The sequence below is a fragment of the Amphibalanus amphitrite genome, unplaced genomic scaffold, assembly GCF_019059575.1.
Source record: "Amphibalanus amphitrite isolate SeventyFive unplaced genomic scaffold, NRLGWU_Aamphi_draft 000008F_arrow, whole genome shotgun sequence".
Lineage (NCBI taxonomy): Eukaryota > Metazoa > Arthropoda > Thecostraca > Balanomorpha > Balanidae > Amphibalanus > Amphibalanus amphitrite.
The window spans coordinates 2,231,925-2,250,427 of record NW_024881504.1 but is presented as its reverse complement, the minus strand read 5'-3'; positions in this window follow the sequence as shown (position 1 = coordinate 2,250,427).

Here is an 18,503-nt window from a genome sequence, read left to right as displayed (position 1 = left end):
ATCAGGGCGCGGGATATTAGATGTGGCAAAATGCAGATGAAATATTGGTCACGTTTGCCCAGACAGTAAACAATCTCACTGATCAGTTAATTAAGAAAAATTCCGTCACTATTTCAAAAGTGCAATATGCTACATACAGGGTGATTTTTTTTAACTGTTAAAAAGTAAACGTCAATGGTGGTCCCTAAATCGAAAAATCGCGAGCAAAAAAGCAATGCACGTGATAGATAAATCTGGGACATTTTGTATTGTGTCATCATTTGTCCCTTTTCACCGACGGCCTCGGCCCCAATGGAGCCTGAAAATGTCCCACCAATCGGGCACGCATGGTCCACTACCGTTCAGTAAGGAACGACACATAACGATGATTTTGAAGCATTGAGGCAGTTCGAAGCATACGCTGATCAAGGAGATACCTCAGAAAGACGTTAAATAACGCACGAACAAGCTTGTAGACATAAATAACCTTCAAGCGGTCTATCTGGCGGAAGTGCAGACACTGAAGAATCAGTCTTCAGGGAGAAAGAAAAACAGCGAATCAGACACCACCAGGGCCGTCAGTATCAAAATCCTCGACCTGCCCTCCCTAGATTTCTAGTTTTTGGACCCATCTATGGCAGATGTAACGAGAAAACAGTGGAAATATCTGGTAGAGCTGAAAATGGGCGATAGGAGCCTTTTCAGTCCGCCTAATGAGTATGGGAGTCCATGGTGCTGTTCAACACGTGCTCAGGCGGGCTGATTCGTGTAGGTGAGAGAGGGGGTAACTTCAAGCACAAGTAAAATACACGATGGACGTTCCTTCACATCGTGTCTGCATGAAATCAAAATGTCCCAGAATGCTCGTCATCCTGGTATATAATTTTGCAACATATATTTGCATTTTAACGCCACTAGACCTCATTACTTTTTAACAAGTAAAAAAAATCACCCTGTATAATATTCAGCTATGCTCTAAGTAATGTATAAGTATATGAATGTTCTTATTTACGAATTTGATGTGGCATTTTCGGACTTAAGAAATATTTACAGCCTTCCCCGGCTTACCTTCGACACATAAATGCCAAAATTTTGAAAATGTGATCTAATAAGATCAAATGGGGGATTGTTTTATGATTTGCATGTAAAAATTAATAAATTAACCGCAATAGTTGCACCGTAAACGCTAAACAACAACGAATGTTTTTTGGAACTCTTGATATTCATCAAGGACTTCGATGTCCGGGCGTCAATGGGCCTTGGCCCGTAACGTTCCACAGAACCTACTTTTTAATCATGCATGTTATTTTTAACTTGCGCCCTGCTGGGGGGGAGGGTGTTTGAACACTCCCCCCCCTCCCTGTGGTTTTTCGCGAATATCTCGAAAACGGCGGCGCGGAGCGCCGCCGTTGTTGACACACCTTATCATACATCAATTCTACACACGTTGTAAAAATCTCAGACCAAGGTCACTCAAGGTCAAGTCACCAGGTCAGCTTGAAGTGACATCCCCTCATAAAAAGTTTCAATGTCTGCCATAGCTACACCGAGTGACCGGTCGCTTTGAAACTTTCAGCGATTGCTAAGAGCAATAGCATGTACAAAATGTATATCTCAGAATTTTGATGTCGATGACCTAAGGTCAGGTCAATTTTGCGACCTCCCGATTATAAGTCATTGGGAGAAAACTAAAATGCGCCTCTTTTGGACGAAAGCCATTATAAACACTCCCAAACACTGAATTACAAGTAACTTAGACACACTAAACATGAAAATGGCGTCCGTGACCCCTGTTTATGCCCCTGAGGTCATCTCAGGTCACGAATGGTATCTAACAGTTTTTTCGCAAATAACTTTTGATAGAGGCATGCTAGAGCGATGAAAACGCTTTAGATGTGTTCAGCTCGACGATACGGATCGACTGATATGCAACATGACCCTTTCCGGTCGGGTCATGACCTTGACCTGAGGTCAAATTTTCAAGTTGACCTTTCAAGGTCAAATTATAGTTCATTCGATGCGTCTTGACGAGAGGAACACCATGCCGGTAAAAGTAAGCTGTTGTTGTTGTTGTTGTAGTTCCCTCCGTCCCTTAGCGGGACGTAGCCGTCCGGCTCAGGAGCGACCTGTACGCGGTCACTATGGCCGCCATGATGTCGCTGCTCCGGACGTCCTCCTCTCTGGGGTGTATGGATCCCAGCAGTCTGAATCTTGTAGTGATTAGAGCCGGGCAGCGCAGCAGGACGTGCCTTGGGGTGTCTGCCTCCTCCCGGCATACTAAGCAGCGGGCCGCAGGGCAGCTGTGGTCCGGACACTGCTCGCACTGCCGGGAGGGCGCCAGCCCGACCCTGTGACGCCACTGGTTGGAGCTGGACCAGTGGCCTGCTCTCAGTTGGTGGATATCCACCGCGGTCGACCGGTCCACACCCGATACTGGTGGTGGGAGTCGGCCGCCCATCAGGTCTCTGTACCACCCGGCCGGCCAGGCCTGGGCAGTGCGGGCGCGCGCTGACCTGGCTGCGGCGCGGTGGATGGTGCGGACGTCCACCATGGTGTCCTCCTGGTCGAGGGCGCCGGCCTCTCCCGCGAGTCGATCGGCTTCCTCGTTGCCGCCGAGGCCGCAGTGGGATGGCACCCACTGGAGGTGGATTCTGCGGCCACCCGTCGTCAGCCGGCGTAGGGCGTCCCATATCTCGGAGCCGAGCGGGGAGCTCTGGGCCGCTGGCCCCTCTCGGAGCGCCGCTAGTGCGGACTGGGAGTCCGTGCATATGACGACGGGGTCTTCCGTATGCGCGGGGTGTTCCAGCAGGTGGTTGAGAGCCGCCCGCAGGGCGACCATCTCGGCCCGGTAGCTGGAGCAGATGCGGCCGGCCGGTGTGCGGATCTTCGCCGTCTCGTCGTCCGGCCACACGATGAGGGCGCCGGCGCCTCCGTTTGTGACCCCCTCCGTGGCGGAACCGTCTGTCCAGACCCACGTGGCACATTGTGGGAGACCCGCAAGGTGGTGTGACGCGGCGTCTCTTCGTTGTTCGTCGGTTGCTGACGGTGGTAGTGCAGCACCGACGTCGAGGCAGAAGCTGACTGGTGGGGGCGGCTCCCATGGCGCGGCTGGTCGGGGGAGTAGAGGCTCGATCGAGATCGGCGGTGTGATGCCCGCCTCCCTCCAGGCCTCCTCGCCGACTCCACGCCAGCCGGACACTGTGCTGAGGCGGGGTCGAACCTCTCGGTCCGCGACGGTACGGAGCGGGTCGTCCTCCGGCAGGGCGCGCGCCTTGGCCAGCAGACGCGCCGCTAAGGCCGTGCGGCGCTCAGCCACCGGGGCGAGTCCCGCCTCCGCCATCAGGCCATGTGCCGGGGTGGACCGGGGGCATCCGGTCACCACTCTGGCGGCCGCGCGCATCTCCACCTCTAGGAGACCGAGGTGGGTTGGCGATGTTGCCGGGAGCCACGCTGCTGCGGCGTGTTCGAGGGCTCCTCGAACGTAGCCGGAGGCTACGACGCGGAGCTGCTGCTCTTGGAGGCCCCATTCCCGACCGGTCAGCTTCCTCAGATGGGCAGTCCTTGGGCGGACTCTCTGTCTCAGGCTGCGGCAGTGGGGGCCGAAGTGAAGTAGCCGGTCTAGGGTGACTCCCAGCAGCTTCAGCTGATCGCCCGCAGTTACGGTTTCCCCTGCCACCTTCACGGAGCAGTTAACCGCATCACGGGGCCACTGGGACAGGACTAGAGCCTGTGTCTTCTGGCCGGCCACTGTCATCTTGTTGGCTTGGGCCCACTGCGCGAGGGTGTCCGCAGCCTGCTGCGCTCGTTGCCGGGCGACCTGAATGTCGTTACCGGCGCAGAGGGCGGCTGTGTCGTCCGCGTAGAGGAACGCCGTGGTGCCTGGGACTCTCTGCAGTTCCGCGGCGAGTGGGGCGGCCCACAACAAAAACAGGGCCGGGGACAGGACGCTGCCCTGAGGCAGGCCCGCCCTGAACACCCGCTCGCCGCTGGTGGCGCTCTGGTACTCCACCGTCGCTCGGCGGTCGCGCAGGAACTGCCACGTCCAGTTGTAGAGGCACCTGGGTACCCCCATCTCCATCAGGCGGACTCTTAGCAGGCGATGGTCCACGGTGTCATAGGCTCGCGCGAAGTCGAAGGCCAGGAGGACGTATTTCTGTGCGGTGGTGCCGTCGGCCACGCGCTTGCTGCGGGGCTTGGGGAGGTTCCAGCCGTCCTGTACTTGTTGGACCAGGCGTCCGATGCTGTCCTCCACTGACCGTCCAGCGCGGAACCCCACTTGCTCGGCGGGGACCAGCCGATCGCGTTCCACGATGTGGCGCAGCCGTCCCAGGACCAGCCTCTCGACGAGCTTGCTGAGGTGGCTCGTGAGGGCGATCGGGCGGTAGCTGCCAACATCCCGCCTGTCCTTCCCGGCCTTCGGGATGGGGACGATGCGAGCTCGGCGCCATTCGCGCGGGACCGCTCCCTCCATCCAGGAGGCGTTGATGAGCTCGAGCAGCGCGCGGCGGGCGATCGGTCCCAGGTGCTGGAGGTGTTCGTTGGAGACGCCGTCCGGGCCGGGTGCCTTCTTCTGCTGAAGGTGACGGAGCTGTTGGACGAGCTCGTCCTCGGTGAACTCCGAGCAGCAGCCGGTGCGACGGTTCTCGCAGGCGAGACAGCGTGGGGTCCGGAGCTCTTGCAGTCTCCTCTTGCAGGCTCGGTCCACCTTGGCTGACCTTACTTGGCGCGAGACGTGTGCGTAGGTCGCGCAGAACGCCTGCGCCTTCTCGCGGTCAGTGACCAGAAGGCGGCCTCCCACTCTCATCGCCTGTCCAGGCTGGTGCTCGTCTCCAGCTCCCTCCCACTTCTTCAGGATCTTCGTGACCCTTCCCAGGCTGGCTGGCTGGTTGAGGTTGTCCTCCACGAAGGTCCTGAAGTGTGCCTGGGTCGCGCTCCTCTCGACGTCGGCAGCTCTCCTCTTCGCCGCTATCCACCGCTCCTTGGAGGCCGGGTCGTCCGCTCAGATCTGGCGCCGAGCCTCTTGTCGATCTGACACCGCCTGCTGCAGCTCAGAGTCCAGGGCCCAGGGTTTGGCGTCAGGCCTCGCCCCTCGCGGGATGTGTCTGCGGCTCGCAGACATGACGGCCTCGGTGAACCGGGTGGTCATCTCCTGGGCAGTAGCCCGCTGAGGAACCGCCCTACATAGGGCATCCTCGCAGTCCGCCCGGAACGCCACCCAGTCCGCCTTCTGGAAGGCCCACTTCGCCTTCCATGGTGTGTCGTTTCGGGAACTAGCGACCCGCGGCCGGGCGCCACGGAGAGGTGCCCGCCATAGGGTTTTGGGGCTATTTTTTCACGTTTCGGTCTGAATCGTGAAAAGTATTGGTCGTAGCAAATATGTTCCCTGGTTTCTGAATTTTCAGCCCACGTGGAATGCGATAGGACCAGAGTCATTTTCGCACAGACAAAACTGTGCCCGCGTTTTTTGGTCAAAGTAAAAATGTTCAGCAGCTTTTAACACGTGGGCCGCCGCAAAACAGGGTACACCGGAGGACTTAAGATTCAATATCTCCTAAACCATCATAGATAGCAAATATGTTCCCTGGATCTATGTAGACAATACTTTAGAGAACACTTCAGGCCAAAAATTGTTTCTCGACGACTTACACTCAGCCCGCGTTTTTGGCTTAAATGCAATGCAACACGGCAGCCGACCTTTAGGGCTCAGTTAGCGAGTTTATTTTTTAGCGAGCACTTCGAGCATTTCAGCGTTCGATGAAATGACATATTTTTTCAACGCAGTCGTTTCTTCATTTGCATCTAAACGCGACCTACCGGGTGTTGCAGCTAAATTGGGACAAAGTTCGTAACCTAATCACAATTTTGTTATTTGGAGGATATGGCTGAAAATTTGACATGATACTATTTCAACAATGCTCTTTCACGTGCTAATATTTTTGATGCACGAAAACCGATAACAGTCATGGAGGAACAGCGTAGATGTACAGTTGCTGAATTAGTTCGCGCTGGACAAAGCGCGAAAGAGATCGTTATCGCAACAGGATACCCGAAGTCTACGGTATATCGCACTGTCGCTACTATGGACGGTGGAGGAGATGTCAGTAGACGTCCCCATGCGCCGCGAAGTGACCGCAAACGGAATCCTCGGTTTCTCGCGGGCTTGAAAAGGTCTATTGAGGCCAAACCAGGTGTCTCAATGCGTAAGCTAGCGCGAGACCGAAGGGTGAGCAAAAGCACCATTAGCAGGGCTGTCAAGGAGAACCTCGGGATGAGGTCGTATAGTAGGAAACGGCAGAACCTTCTGACGGAGCGTCTAAAAGCGTTACGGAAGGAGAGGGTCCCGATGGTTCTGAACCAGCTCAAGAACCATGGAGGAGACGTGAGAGTCTTTGTGGACGAAAAGAAGTTTGTGGTAGACGAAGTTGCCAACCGCCGGAACTCAAGAGTCATCGCCTCGAACCCCGGTGATGTTCCACCAGTGATGATAAGCAAAAATCCAGCCTCTGTGATGGTGTTCGGAGCCGTCGCGAGCGACGGTCGCGTCATGCCCCCTCACTTCATACCTGCTGGAGAAAGAATCGGCGCAGAGGAGTATCTGGCCATCCTAGAAGAAGTGCTTTTGCCCTGGATGGCGAAGTACTACGACCTGAAGAAAGTCACACTTGTACAGGACTCGGCTCCAGCTCATGCTTCCCGGAGGGTGCAGGATTTCCTTAGTCGGAAGATCCCTCTGTATGTCCCAAAGGATACGTGGCCTCCAAACTCACCCGACCTAAATCCGTGCGACTTTTGGATGTGGAGCGCGATTGAGGAGAGGTCCAACGCACGTGCCCATGACAGCATCTCGAGCCTCAAGAAGTCCATCAAGAAGGCAGCCAGCAGCATCGATCCTATGGAGGCTCAGCGCGCGTGCGGCGCGTTCCGACGCCGCCTGGAGATGGTGAAGGAGGCTCATGGTGGCCACATTGAGTGAGAGGGTAGAGAACATGTGCGTCAATACACGTTCAAAGTTTGAAAGCTCTGTCTCTTCATTCTACTGAGTTATGCCACTTTAAGTGTAAGCGGGAAAAATTCCCAATTTAGCTGCAACACCCATGATATGATATGATAATGTGACGGTATCGTCACACTAGAACGTGTAATTCATCGTAATTTATAGGGCTAATTCTCGGCGCACAGCAGCAGACGGACACCGACTAACCCACCATCTAAAGGCAGTTTGGCGAAGCAGTATCGTGAATCACAGCCGCGAGATGTCCCTAGCGTAGAACACCGTCTGTTTACCCAGTTTAAATACGTGATGTTTGCCCTCTGTCAACCCCTCAGTCATGGGGCTGGGGTCGCGGATGAATGGGCGACCGCCCGCCGCGCGGGGAGGGGGCTGCTCCCCTGACCCGGACCGCCGCGGCGTGGGGACGGTCCCGCACTCGCGTGCCTCACGTCGCCGCCTCACACCGGTCAATTACGCTGGTTTTGAGGAACCGCCCATTGTGGTGGTGGATGATCCAACGCAGACCATGCCAGAAGTCAGAACCCGACTGAAGGGGTGTCACCCGTGTCAGCTGGCTCAGACCCATGATATCTCCATACCGAAAGCGACGTTCCAAAGAGCAATATGCCTACCTATAGTAGGTATTATTGATGTTTAATTCGAGAATGTATGCATGTAAGTACATACCTACATGATGTGTTAAAGTACTCCAACTGTACAACTTTGCCCTCTCAGCTCGAGGAATAACCTTTTTTACTTAAAAGACAGAGTTTTAGTGACTTCACATTCGCACTTACAGCGGGGTCGAACGGACCCCCTCCCGGTTTTCGCAAATAATTCGCTCAAAAAGCTGCCGATCGCGACAAAACTTTTACTACCCTCGGGCCTCGAGTTAATCAATTTTACACATACTGTTAAAATTTAATGACCCTGACCCCAATGACCTTTGACCTGTGGTCTGATTCTCGAGACCATGCGACCGGAATCGCGAATTGGCGTATGTCGGCTGACATTATCCGCGCAATTTCCAATCTTTTTGTGGTGTGGGTTTCAAGGTCACGTGAAGGTCAGGTCAAGGTCATTGACCTTTGATGACCTTGCTTCACTTTTTCGAGTTTTACATGTTTCTAGGGTAGTTTCTGGAGCTGATTTCGAATTCCCATTTGGAGATTTATGAAGTAGTTTTGGTGACCTCGTAACATGCTGTCAGCTGTCAATGGTGGTCAACACCTGCTATGGATGGCTGGCAGGTCTCCTACTGGTTGACCTGACCTGACCTGACCCGACCTGGCCTAAATACATTAACCCTCGCATGTGTGCGGCGTTTGCCAGCTTCTAATGTGTAGGGGGGGGGTCGGTTGGACCCCCCCCTTGCCGTTTGGCCCCTGATCGAGCTAGAGCTTCGCGGAAAAAACGAGCGTGTTGCCCGTCACGAGAGGAAGCCGACGATACCCAATTTTAAGGTCCTAGGTCATCAGGTGACCTTCCAGGTCAGGTCAATGACCCGAAAACCGGGAAAATCGGGACCTGTTAGAAAGTCGTAAAGTGTGGCTGCTATGTGGTTTTCCGGGGTGCTGATCACGAATATCGTGTTAGTTTTGATCAGAGATGATGTCTTTAAGCATTTAGACCAGGTCGGGTCAGGTCAGGTCAGGTCAACCGGTAGGGGTTGTGACGGGTATTCGTAATACGTGTCAACCGCCTCGGACAGCTTCGTAACATGTTACGAAGTCACCAAAACTACTTCGTAAATGTTCAAATGGTTGCTAAATTCGAATTCAGCTCCAAAAACTAGCCTAGAAACATGTAAAACTCGAAAAAGTGACCCGAGGTCACCCGAGGTCACCAAAGGTCAATGACCTGACCTGACCTTCAGGTGACCTTGACACACACGGGAGTAACATCAAATCACATGTTTGAACGTTTGAAACCACGAAAAGCTTGCAAACACGCGGCTAGTGCGAGCCGACATACGCGAAATCGCGATTCCGGCCAAACATGGTCTCGGAAAAGAGGTCACAGGTCAAAGGTCATTTGGGTCAGGGTCATGAAATTTTCAGGGTAGGTGTCAAATTGATCAATGCGAGGGTACTGAAAGTTTCGTCGCGATCGGCCGCTTTTTACGCGAGTTATTCGCGAAAAACCATGGGGGGGGGTCCATCCGACCCCCCCCCTACACATGCGAGGGTTAAGACATCATAGGTATGTGATCAAAACTAACATGAACTACGTGTTCAGCACCCCGCAAAATTCCTTTTTCAACCTCACTTTACGAACTTTCAGCAAGTCCCGATTTTCCCGATTTTTTGGTCATTGACCTGACCTGGAAGGCCAACCAATGACATAAATAAGACCATAAAATTGGGTATCATCGGCTTACTCTCGCCGCGGGCAACACGCTCGTTTTTCTGCGAAGCCCTAGCTCCATCAGAGGCCAAACGGTAAGGAGGGTTCAACGGACCCCCCTCCCCTATACGTTAGACGCTGGCAAACACGAATACGGGCGAGGGTTAAAACGAAGGAAAAATATTATTACGAGCGAACGGACCGCGCAAGCCAAGCGAAATCTTTTTAAGATAACGGAAGGATATCAGCATTTACATATTATAACGGCCCGGCCCAGCCTGTAACGCTTTTAAGAGGCATATATGTCATGCCTCAGTAACCGTTGCAGTGGTTGGGCTGATCGACCTGCCGCCCTTTTTGTGGAAAGCCTATTTCCTCTAGCCTGTAATTAATTGCTCTTAACCCTCGCCGGCACAGGCCATTTTGAGTCCTTCGACGGCACAAGGGGGGGGGGGGGTTGGTACGACCCCCCTCGCGTTTGGCCCCTGATGGAGCTAGAGCTTCGCGAAAAAAACGAGCGTGTTGCCCGTCACGAGAGAAAGCCAATGATACCCAATTTTGAGGTCCTGGGTCAGCGGTTGACCTTCCAGGTCAGGTCAATGACCCAAAAATCGGAAATATCGGGACCTGTTAGAAAGTCGTTAAGTGTGGCTGCTAAGCGCTCTTCCGGGGTGCTGATCACGAATATTGTGTTAGTTTTGAACACAGATCTGATGTCGTTAAGCGTTTAGACCATGGTCGGGTCAGATCATGTCAGGTCAACCGGTAGGGGTCGTGACGGGTATTCGTAGTACCTGTCATCCGCCTCTGACAGCTTCATAACATGTTACGAAGGCACCAAAACTACTTTGTAAATGTTCAAAGGGTTGCTAAATTCGAATTCAGCTCCAAAAACTAGCCTAGAAACATGTAAAACTCGAAAAAGTGAACCGAGGTCACCAAAGGTCAATGACCTGACCTGACCTTCAGGTGACTTTGACACCCACCCTGATGCATGGGAGCAACATCAAGTCACATGTTTGAACGTTTGAAACCACGAAAAGCTTGCAAAGGCGCGGCTAATGCGAGCCGACATACGCCGAATCGCGATTCCGGCCAAACATGGTCTCGGAAAAGAGGTCTCAGGTCAAAGGTCATTTGGGTCAGGGTCATGAAATTTTCAGGGTAGGTGTTAAATTAATCAATGCGAGGGTACTGAAAGTTTCGTGGCGATCGACCGCTTTTACGCGAGTTACTCGCGAAAAACCTTAGTGGTGCATCAACCCCCCCCCCCCTGTGCCGGCGAGGGTTAATACATCTACATAGGGGAGACCCGGGAGGTATGGGCCGGTTTTGTGAAAAGGCAATTTTCTTCCAGTGGGAAGTGGCTAGACCCGGTTTTTCACTCTGTGTACGAGAAATTACCTTTCGCCTGCAAAGTGTGCCTGATATTAGGCATCTGGGATCAACTATTTTGTCTCGAGATAACTTTCATTAAATCATGCGCTTTTTCGATCCATCAAAATGCACCGGGAGATATGGGCCATGGCCCGGGAGCTATGGGCCGGTGCCCTTTTTCATATTCTTTTCTCGAACTGAGAACAATACTCGTAGCTGGTATCTACCTTGATCTCTCTTAGAGCCAATGAACCGCATAAGCGGCCAACAGCTTACTTCATGGGGGTCACGTGGGCACTGATATGTATTTCGGTAAACTCAATGATTCTCCATTAAATAAGATAAATAATATTTTTTTTCGAATGAAATTTGTAGTTAAATTTTCGACCTTGCGCGACAAAAATAAAACTTATTGAAGAGGACATTAAATGAAAGCATCATTTTATTGATTTAGGATCAACGAGGGTGGGTGGCCCGAACCTCCCGGTTAGGAAGCCAGAATGTGCATAGCATCTGGGCTCATAATCTTGCAAGAAAGCTTCAAATTGTCTATCCAGTCTTAATTTGCATGCTTTAAACTTTATATTACCGATAGTCTGACATCATAAAACGAGCCTGGTTCAAAACTATCACGAATTTTAAATCATGCGCTTTTTCGATCCATCAAAATACACCGGGAGATATGGGCCATGGCCCGGGAGGTATGGGCCGGTGCCCTTTTTCATATTCTTTTCTCGATACTGAGAACAATACTCGTAGCTGGTATCTACCTTGATCTCTCTTAGAGCCAATGAACCGCATAAGCGGCCAACAGCTTACTTCATGGGGGTCACGTGGGCACTGATATGCATTTCGGTAAACGCAATGATTCTCCATTAAATAAGATAACTAATATTTTTTGTTCGAATGAAATTTGTAGTTAAATGTTCGACCTTGCGCGACAAAAATAAAACTTATTGAAGAGGACATTAAATGGAATCATCATTTTATTGATTTAGGATCAACGGGGGTGGTTGGCCCGAACCTCCCGGTTAGGACGTCAGAATGTGCGTAGCATCTGGGCTCATAGGGGAAGTTGGGGGAACGCCGAATACTTTTTTCTGACGCCCGTAGCACGCAAGGTAGACAACATAAGCTATTCTTGTTGGCGTCATTCGAGAGGCCAGTCTTTTGCCTTTCAAACATACCAGGCGCATTTGATGAATTCGCATACCGTTAAGCGCACAAACTAAAAATATCAAAGAAGTGACTTTTTCGGCGTTGCCCCGGACTGCGGGGAAAGCCGAAAATGGGAGAAATGATCTACGGGAATGCCGACATTGATGTTTTGCCACTTCATCTCAAACTTTATCCAGAATTTATCAAAGCTGACACGCGTTTTAAGAGCTTGAGGACGCTTGGTGCACACTGGAAGTTATAATTGTGTGATATAATAAGAAAATGCCAGGTAAATAATTCCTTATAGGTAACAGGCCGTTGTGTCGGTTGAAAGTGTAATTTGAGTGACTAAAAATTCGCGTTGCTATTCTACAGCAGTAAAGTCCACGTAGCGTGCTTTAACGTGCGTAATTGCACGTTTTCGGCATTACCCCAGCCAGCCATACTTTCATTTGCAGGCCCATAACTTTTCAACGTGCCGTATAAATTTCAAATAGGCAGCACACTTATGCAAAGACATGCTGAAGATTACTTGAGCGAATTGGCCAGACAAACGGTAGCATAATGAGTAAGAAATGCAGCTTCAAAGGCGCATGTAGTACAAGGAACGCGTACCTTGAAAACGCTCTTGGCGCCCTCACAGCCGAAGTATTCCGAATGACGACTCGTAACAAACATGCGATAATTGTAGTCACTTAAGCTTCAGAGCATCACTGACAGGTGGCATCCATGTCTTACGGTTTTCGAAATATCTCGAATTTCGGCTTTGCCCCAACTCCGGCATTGCCCCAACTTCCCCTAATCTTGCAAGAAAGCTTCAAATTGTCTATCCAGTCTTAATTTGCATGCTTTAAACTTTATATTACCGATGTTCTGACATCATAAAACGAGCCTGGTTCAAATTTATCACGAATTTTCTGTATGTACCGTATTTTACTCGAAGAGGGCAAAAACGCTTTATCACCGCTCATTGCCAAAGAAGACTGAGGCAAATTTTAGAAATCGCGTGGGTTGTATAACGGAATGGCTGCTACCCTTTTACGCGGCCAAATGTGTAAAAATACGCAACACTTCTTCAAAACTGCGATGGCCCATACCTCCAGGGGGCCCATACCTCCCGGGTCTCCCGGTGATCGTCGTGGCACGCAGGGGAGGAGCTTCCTGTACAGTTGGTGGGGCGGCGGTCCCACCAACTTGCCATTTTGCTCCACCAATAAGTGCTTTGCCCCACCATTTTAAGCTGATTTGCAGGACTTTGTTGCTTTTCAAATCAATCATTGAGGAGCTTTGGAATGTCTGTGTTATGCAAAATGTTACATTTGCCACGACAGGAATCTGGAATTGATTCAGTGTTCATTTTATTCAACTTGACAGTCGGACAGTGAAGGTTTGATGCCTTTTCGCCCCACCAACTTCCCCGGAAAAGCTCCACCTATGGTGGCACGTGTCACGCGAAAGCTGTTTTGTTGAAGTAGCACTTTTGAAAGACCTAAAACTTTCTAGTAGCCGGTCCCGTAGCTCAGTTGGTAGAGCGTTGGACTCCGCGTGGTGAGAGCACGCGTTCCCGGTTATAACAGTCCGGGTTCGAAGCGCGACGGGCGCTTGACATTTATGAGCCTCCTGACAGGTTGGTTGCGGTTGGTGGCAGGCCGTGGCCAGGCGAAGTCAGTGAGGGGACCGGCCGTGCGCGGCTATGTGCGCACGTTAAACTTTGGATTCTAAATTCTGCCATAGAATTGGAATTGCACGATCGGAGGGTAGAGGGCAGTGTCACCGCAACAAGCATGGGTGGAGAACCTGCCCCGGCCACCCCGGCCGTGGCCGGGGTAACTTTCAGCCTACCCCGGCGCGGCCGGGGTAACTTTTTCACTCTTATAAATCCTAAAAGCTGTCGCCATACGAGGAAAGAAAACCGTCGTTCTTCGGATGTTGACGGCCATGGGCGTAGTATTGCAAATCAGGTAGGCATTTCCTTAACTTACCATAATCTCCAACCCTAGGACCAGTGTGTGGTCGCTAATGCCAAGATTGCTCTCAAACCGTGTTCAACTTCGAAAATTTGGCGCGCGCCTTCGGCGCACTTTATCAGACCCACTGCTTGACCTCACTGCCTTCGACTGGCCTGCCACCAATCGCAACCATACCGTCACTACGGCGTAGCCGTCAGGATGCTCATAAACACCGAGCGTCCGTCACGCTTCGAGCTCGGAATTTTGTAACCGGGATACGTGGGCAGTACTGGGCATGGGCACCCATTTTAGTGTTTTGGTTCGAACGTTCAATTGTCTCTGTAAAGCTCGTACGAGGTGAGATGTCATTTTTTGTAGCTATTTTGAGACAATAAAAGCTGAAAACGCAACATTTACTCATAATGGCTTATGATATGGTTTGTATGTGGTGCGATATTGCATAAGTCTATTATAAAAAAAAAATCACTTAAGAGAAAATCGCCTTTTCAGTCATCGCCAACAAAGTTATGAATGGTACTATGTCGGATACGACGCTCATCCTTGAACAAACACTACATCCATTATTCCATTCCCATGAGTCAGAATAGGGGTTTGTTTATGATGACCGTTGACAACAACGTGAGCATATATCGTCTTTCCGACTATCGGTCGCCGGCCGGGGTAACTTTTTCTAACATTCTCCAACCATGGCAACAAGCTTCGCTTAGCGGTGGTTCTGTCCTTGTGAATCCTTCCTATCAAAAGGTTCGGACTAAATTTATAAAAAAAATCACAGATGATATCATTGGGCATTTAGACCAGGTCGGGTCAGGTCAGGTCAGGTCAACCAGTAGAGGTCGTGACGGGTATTCGTAATACGTGTCAACCGCCTCTGAGAGCTTTGTAACATGTTACGAAGGCACCAACACTACTTCGTAAATGTTCAAATGGTTGCTAAATTCGAATTCAGCTCCAAAAACTAGCCTAGAAACATGTAAAACTCGAAAAAAGTGAACCGAGGTCACCAAAGGTCAATGACCTGACCTGACCTTCAGGTGACCTTGACACCCACTCTAATGCATGGGAGCAACATCAAATCACATGTTTGAACGTTTGAAACCACGAAAAGCTTGCAAACGCGCGGCTAATGCGAGCCGACATACGCCGAATCGCGATTCCAGCCAAACATGGTCTCGGAAAGTAGGTCACAGGTCAAAGGTCATTTGGGTCCATCTCATGAAATGTTCAGGGTAGGTGTAAAATTGATCAATGCGAGGGACTGAAAGTTTCGTCACGATCGGCCGCTTTTTACGCGAGTTGTTTATTCGCGAAAAAAACCTCCGGGGATGGTTGCATACCCCCCCCCCCCTGTGCCGGCGAGAGTTAAGCAGTAAGTTATGCCTTACGAAAAAGCACTTTTGGACAATTGACATGTTATTGAGACATGGAAGAGCAGTTAAAACAGCTGCAATGCGTCCAGTTTTACAATAGGCAATCGATTGGGATGCAACATGAGTTTTACCGGTCAGGTCATGAGCTCGACCTTAAAAAATGTTCATCTTTGGAGGTCAAATTACACACCATTCTACACCATTGGACGAGAGAGACATGATGCTAGCAGAACTGATTGTTTTTAATGCCTATGTACCCACAACAATGACAACAATGCACCGCTGGGCTACGCTTCGCTTGCGTTCCAGGACCGTAGTGACGTCACAGGAAGGGACGCGGGCGGACCGCTGATGACCCGCCCGCTGTCAAAGGGCGGGCTTGGGTTTGACGGGCGCACAATACGCGGCCGCGCGCGTGTTCCTGGAAGCGATAGCGAAGGCTCGGGCGTCGGAAGGGTTGGACGCTTTGACCCTCTCCAAGACCTCCCGCTGTTACTGCCAAGGTTACTGCTACTGAGAAGGAAAATAAGTAACGGTGGTATTCACACAGGCTTTTCACTAATTTCTGACGTTTCGCACGTGTCGTCAACAATCCGTCCCCTAGAGATAGGTACTTGCGCGAACACAGGTAACCGGACTGTTAGCTTGAAACGCCGCAAGGGAAAAACATACTGCTCCATGGTATAATTTCTTCCACGTGTGACCGGTCTGGAGCCTTTTCGCATTAGATCGATGCGTGTTTTTATCGATATAGGATCTCCATCGATCTTAGAATTTGCGATCTGAATGATGGGGTGGAGCAAGATTAAAATGGGTCTGAGCCAGGACAGTAGAATCGGAGTTGGACCCAGAGTCACCAAAATCTTACCAACTCCGACTCCGGAGTAGATTCGACATCGCTAACTGAATGGTTCAAAGTCATATCTATAGGTATGACTCCGAAGCGGAAGCCAGTATGCCGAAAAATATCCGTTTTCACGACGGGCTTTCTGGCTAGTGGACTTATATAATATATGGACTAAATCTACAAAAAAATCTCTTTTACAGCAAATATGTTCATACTTCATATCATGACTTTATTTTAGTGTTTTAACCCTCGCATGTCACGCATGTGTAGGGGTAGTTGGACAGGACCCGCCCCTTCGGTTTTTCGCGAATAATCTCACTCAAAAAGCGGACGATCGCGACGAAACTTTCAGTACCTACCCCAGAGTTGATAGATTTTACACATACCTAACTCTTTTTCTTTTATGACCTTGACCCCAATGACCTTTGACCCCTGACCTTTTTCTCGAGACCATGTTTGACCGAAATCGCGATTCAGCGTATTTCAGATCATATTATCAACGCGTTTCCAGTCTTTTTTTTTGTGTTGTAAACGTCCAGCATGTCAAATGATGTTCGTCCCATGCATTACGGTGGGTGCCAAGGTCACGTAAGGGTCAGGTCAAGGTCATTGACCTTTGAGGACCTTGATTCACTGTTTTGAGTTTTACATGTTCCTAGCATCCGTTTGATCATTTACTTAGTAGTTTTAGTGCCTTCGTAACATGTTACGAAGCCGTCAGTGGTAGTTGACACCTACTATGGATAGCCGGCAGGACGCCTACTGGTTGACCTGACCTGAACTGACCCGAGCTAGCCTAAATGCATGAACTCATAATCTGTGATCAAAACTGACATAAAATACGTGATCGGCACCCCAAAAACTCCATAACAGCTTCACTTTATGAATTTCTAACAGGTCCCGAATTTATGCTTTTGCACCAATCTACATTGATTACTACAATCTGTTTTATTTTTTTATTCATTTATTTACTTGTTTACTTATTTATTTGCATAATCGCTAACAGAGCTATCTCCACTTGCAGGCGAAGTCAGGCTTAAAATCAGTTAAATGAAGAAAAAAACAGCGTAACATAAAATAAAATACTGAGTAGGGGAAAATGGGGTAATTTGGCCGATGGTGTAAATTGACCGCCCCCACCTGTACGACGTCTGATAAAAGTGAATGAATTAACTCTAGTCCCTATTCATTCGTCATGGGTAGAACTAACTCGAGGACAAATGTCAAAATTTTCCCCTCGTAGCTTTGTTCACAATTAACCCGCGCCCGGGTGGGCAACTTCGCCATGGTGGGGGGCTTGTTTGGCCACATCAGATTACCTCAGAAAGAAAGCAAGCTAGAAAGACACAGTAAAAGCTATAGATAGCTCGCTGAAAGATCTTTCAGAATCATATAGGTCATTTTTGATCAGGTTATCGCTGAGGTCACTAGAGGTCACCAAAGATAAAAATTTTCACGATTGTTGTGCCCGATTTTGACAACTTCTCACAAATCGGCGCATAAGTCGGGAACCAATAGGGCTACAGCATTGCGGAAAGAACGCATTCGATAGCTCTTTCAAAAGCCTTTCTGAAAAAATGTTTCGGATTTGACCTAAGGTCAACGGTTTTGCCTCCAGAGAGCAAAAACTATTAAAATAGGACGTTTTTCGGAAAAGTTTCTGTGTCATAACTTTTAACTCCAAGCTTGCATGACGTTGATTTTACCGGCATCGCGTTTTTCTCGTCGGGATGCGTCGAATGAACTATATCTTGACCTGAAAAGGTCAACTTGAAAATTTGACCTCAGGTCAAATCACTGAAAAGGTCATGCTGCATGTCATTCGACTTCTTTTGCTGAACTGAACACATTTATGGTGTTTTCAGCGCTCTAGCATGTTTCTTTCTAAAGTTATTGTCAAAAAGCTGTTAGTAACGTTTCATGATCTGGGATGACCTCACAGGCATAATTGAAGTGGTCACAGGTACAATTTTCCGGTTCAGTGTGTCATGCTTACCTATGTCACGGTGTTTGAGGTTGTTTACGGCCAAACAAAGAGCATTTTAACTTTCCCCCATTGACTTATAATGGAGAGGTCGTAAAATTTAGTTGGTCACCGATATGAAACTTCCGAGATATATACTGATTTCCTCATGCAAAAGTTTGAAAGTTTGAAACGAGTTTCAAACTTCTGGGATGTACAGTGTACACTGTAGGAATGACAGAACCATAAAGTTTTTTAGAGGTATGGTTACTTAAGTTAACCTGGTGACCTGACCTTACGTGACCTGGGATCAAAATTTTCACACACCATGCGAAATTGATGTATGATAAGCTATACAAAGTTTCGTTGCACGCGCAAAAAACTGGCAGGTGTGGCCAAAACGCCCCCTCCCTCCGCCCCCGCCACTCGGGCGAAGGATAATACATATTATAAAGCGTGAATTTCTTTAGAAAATGGTAAGCTTTACTTCCGTTTAAAAAGT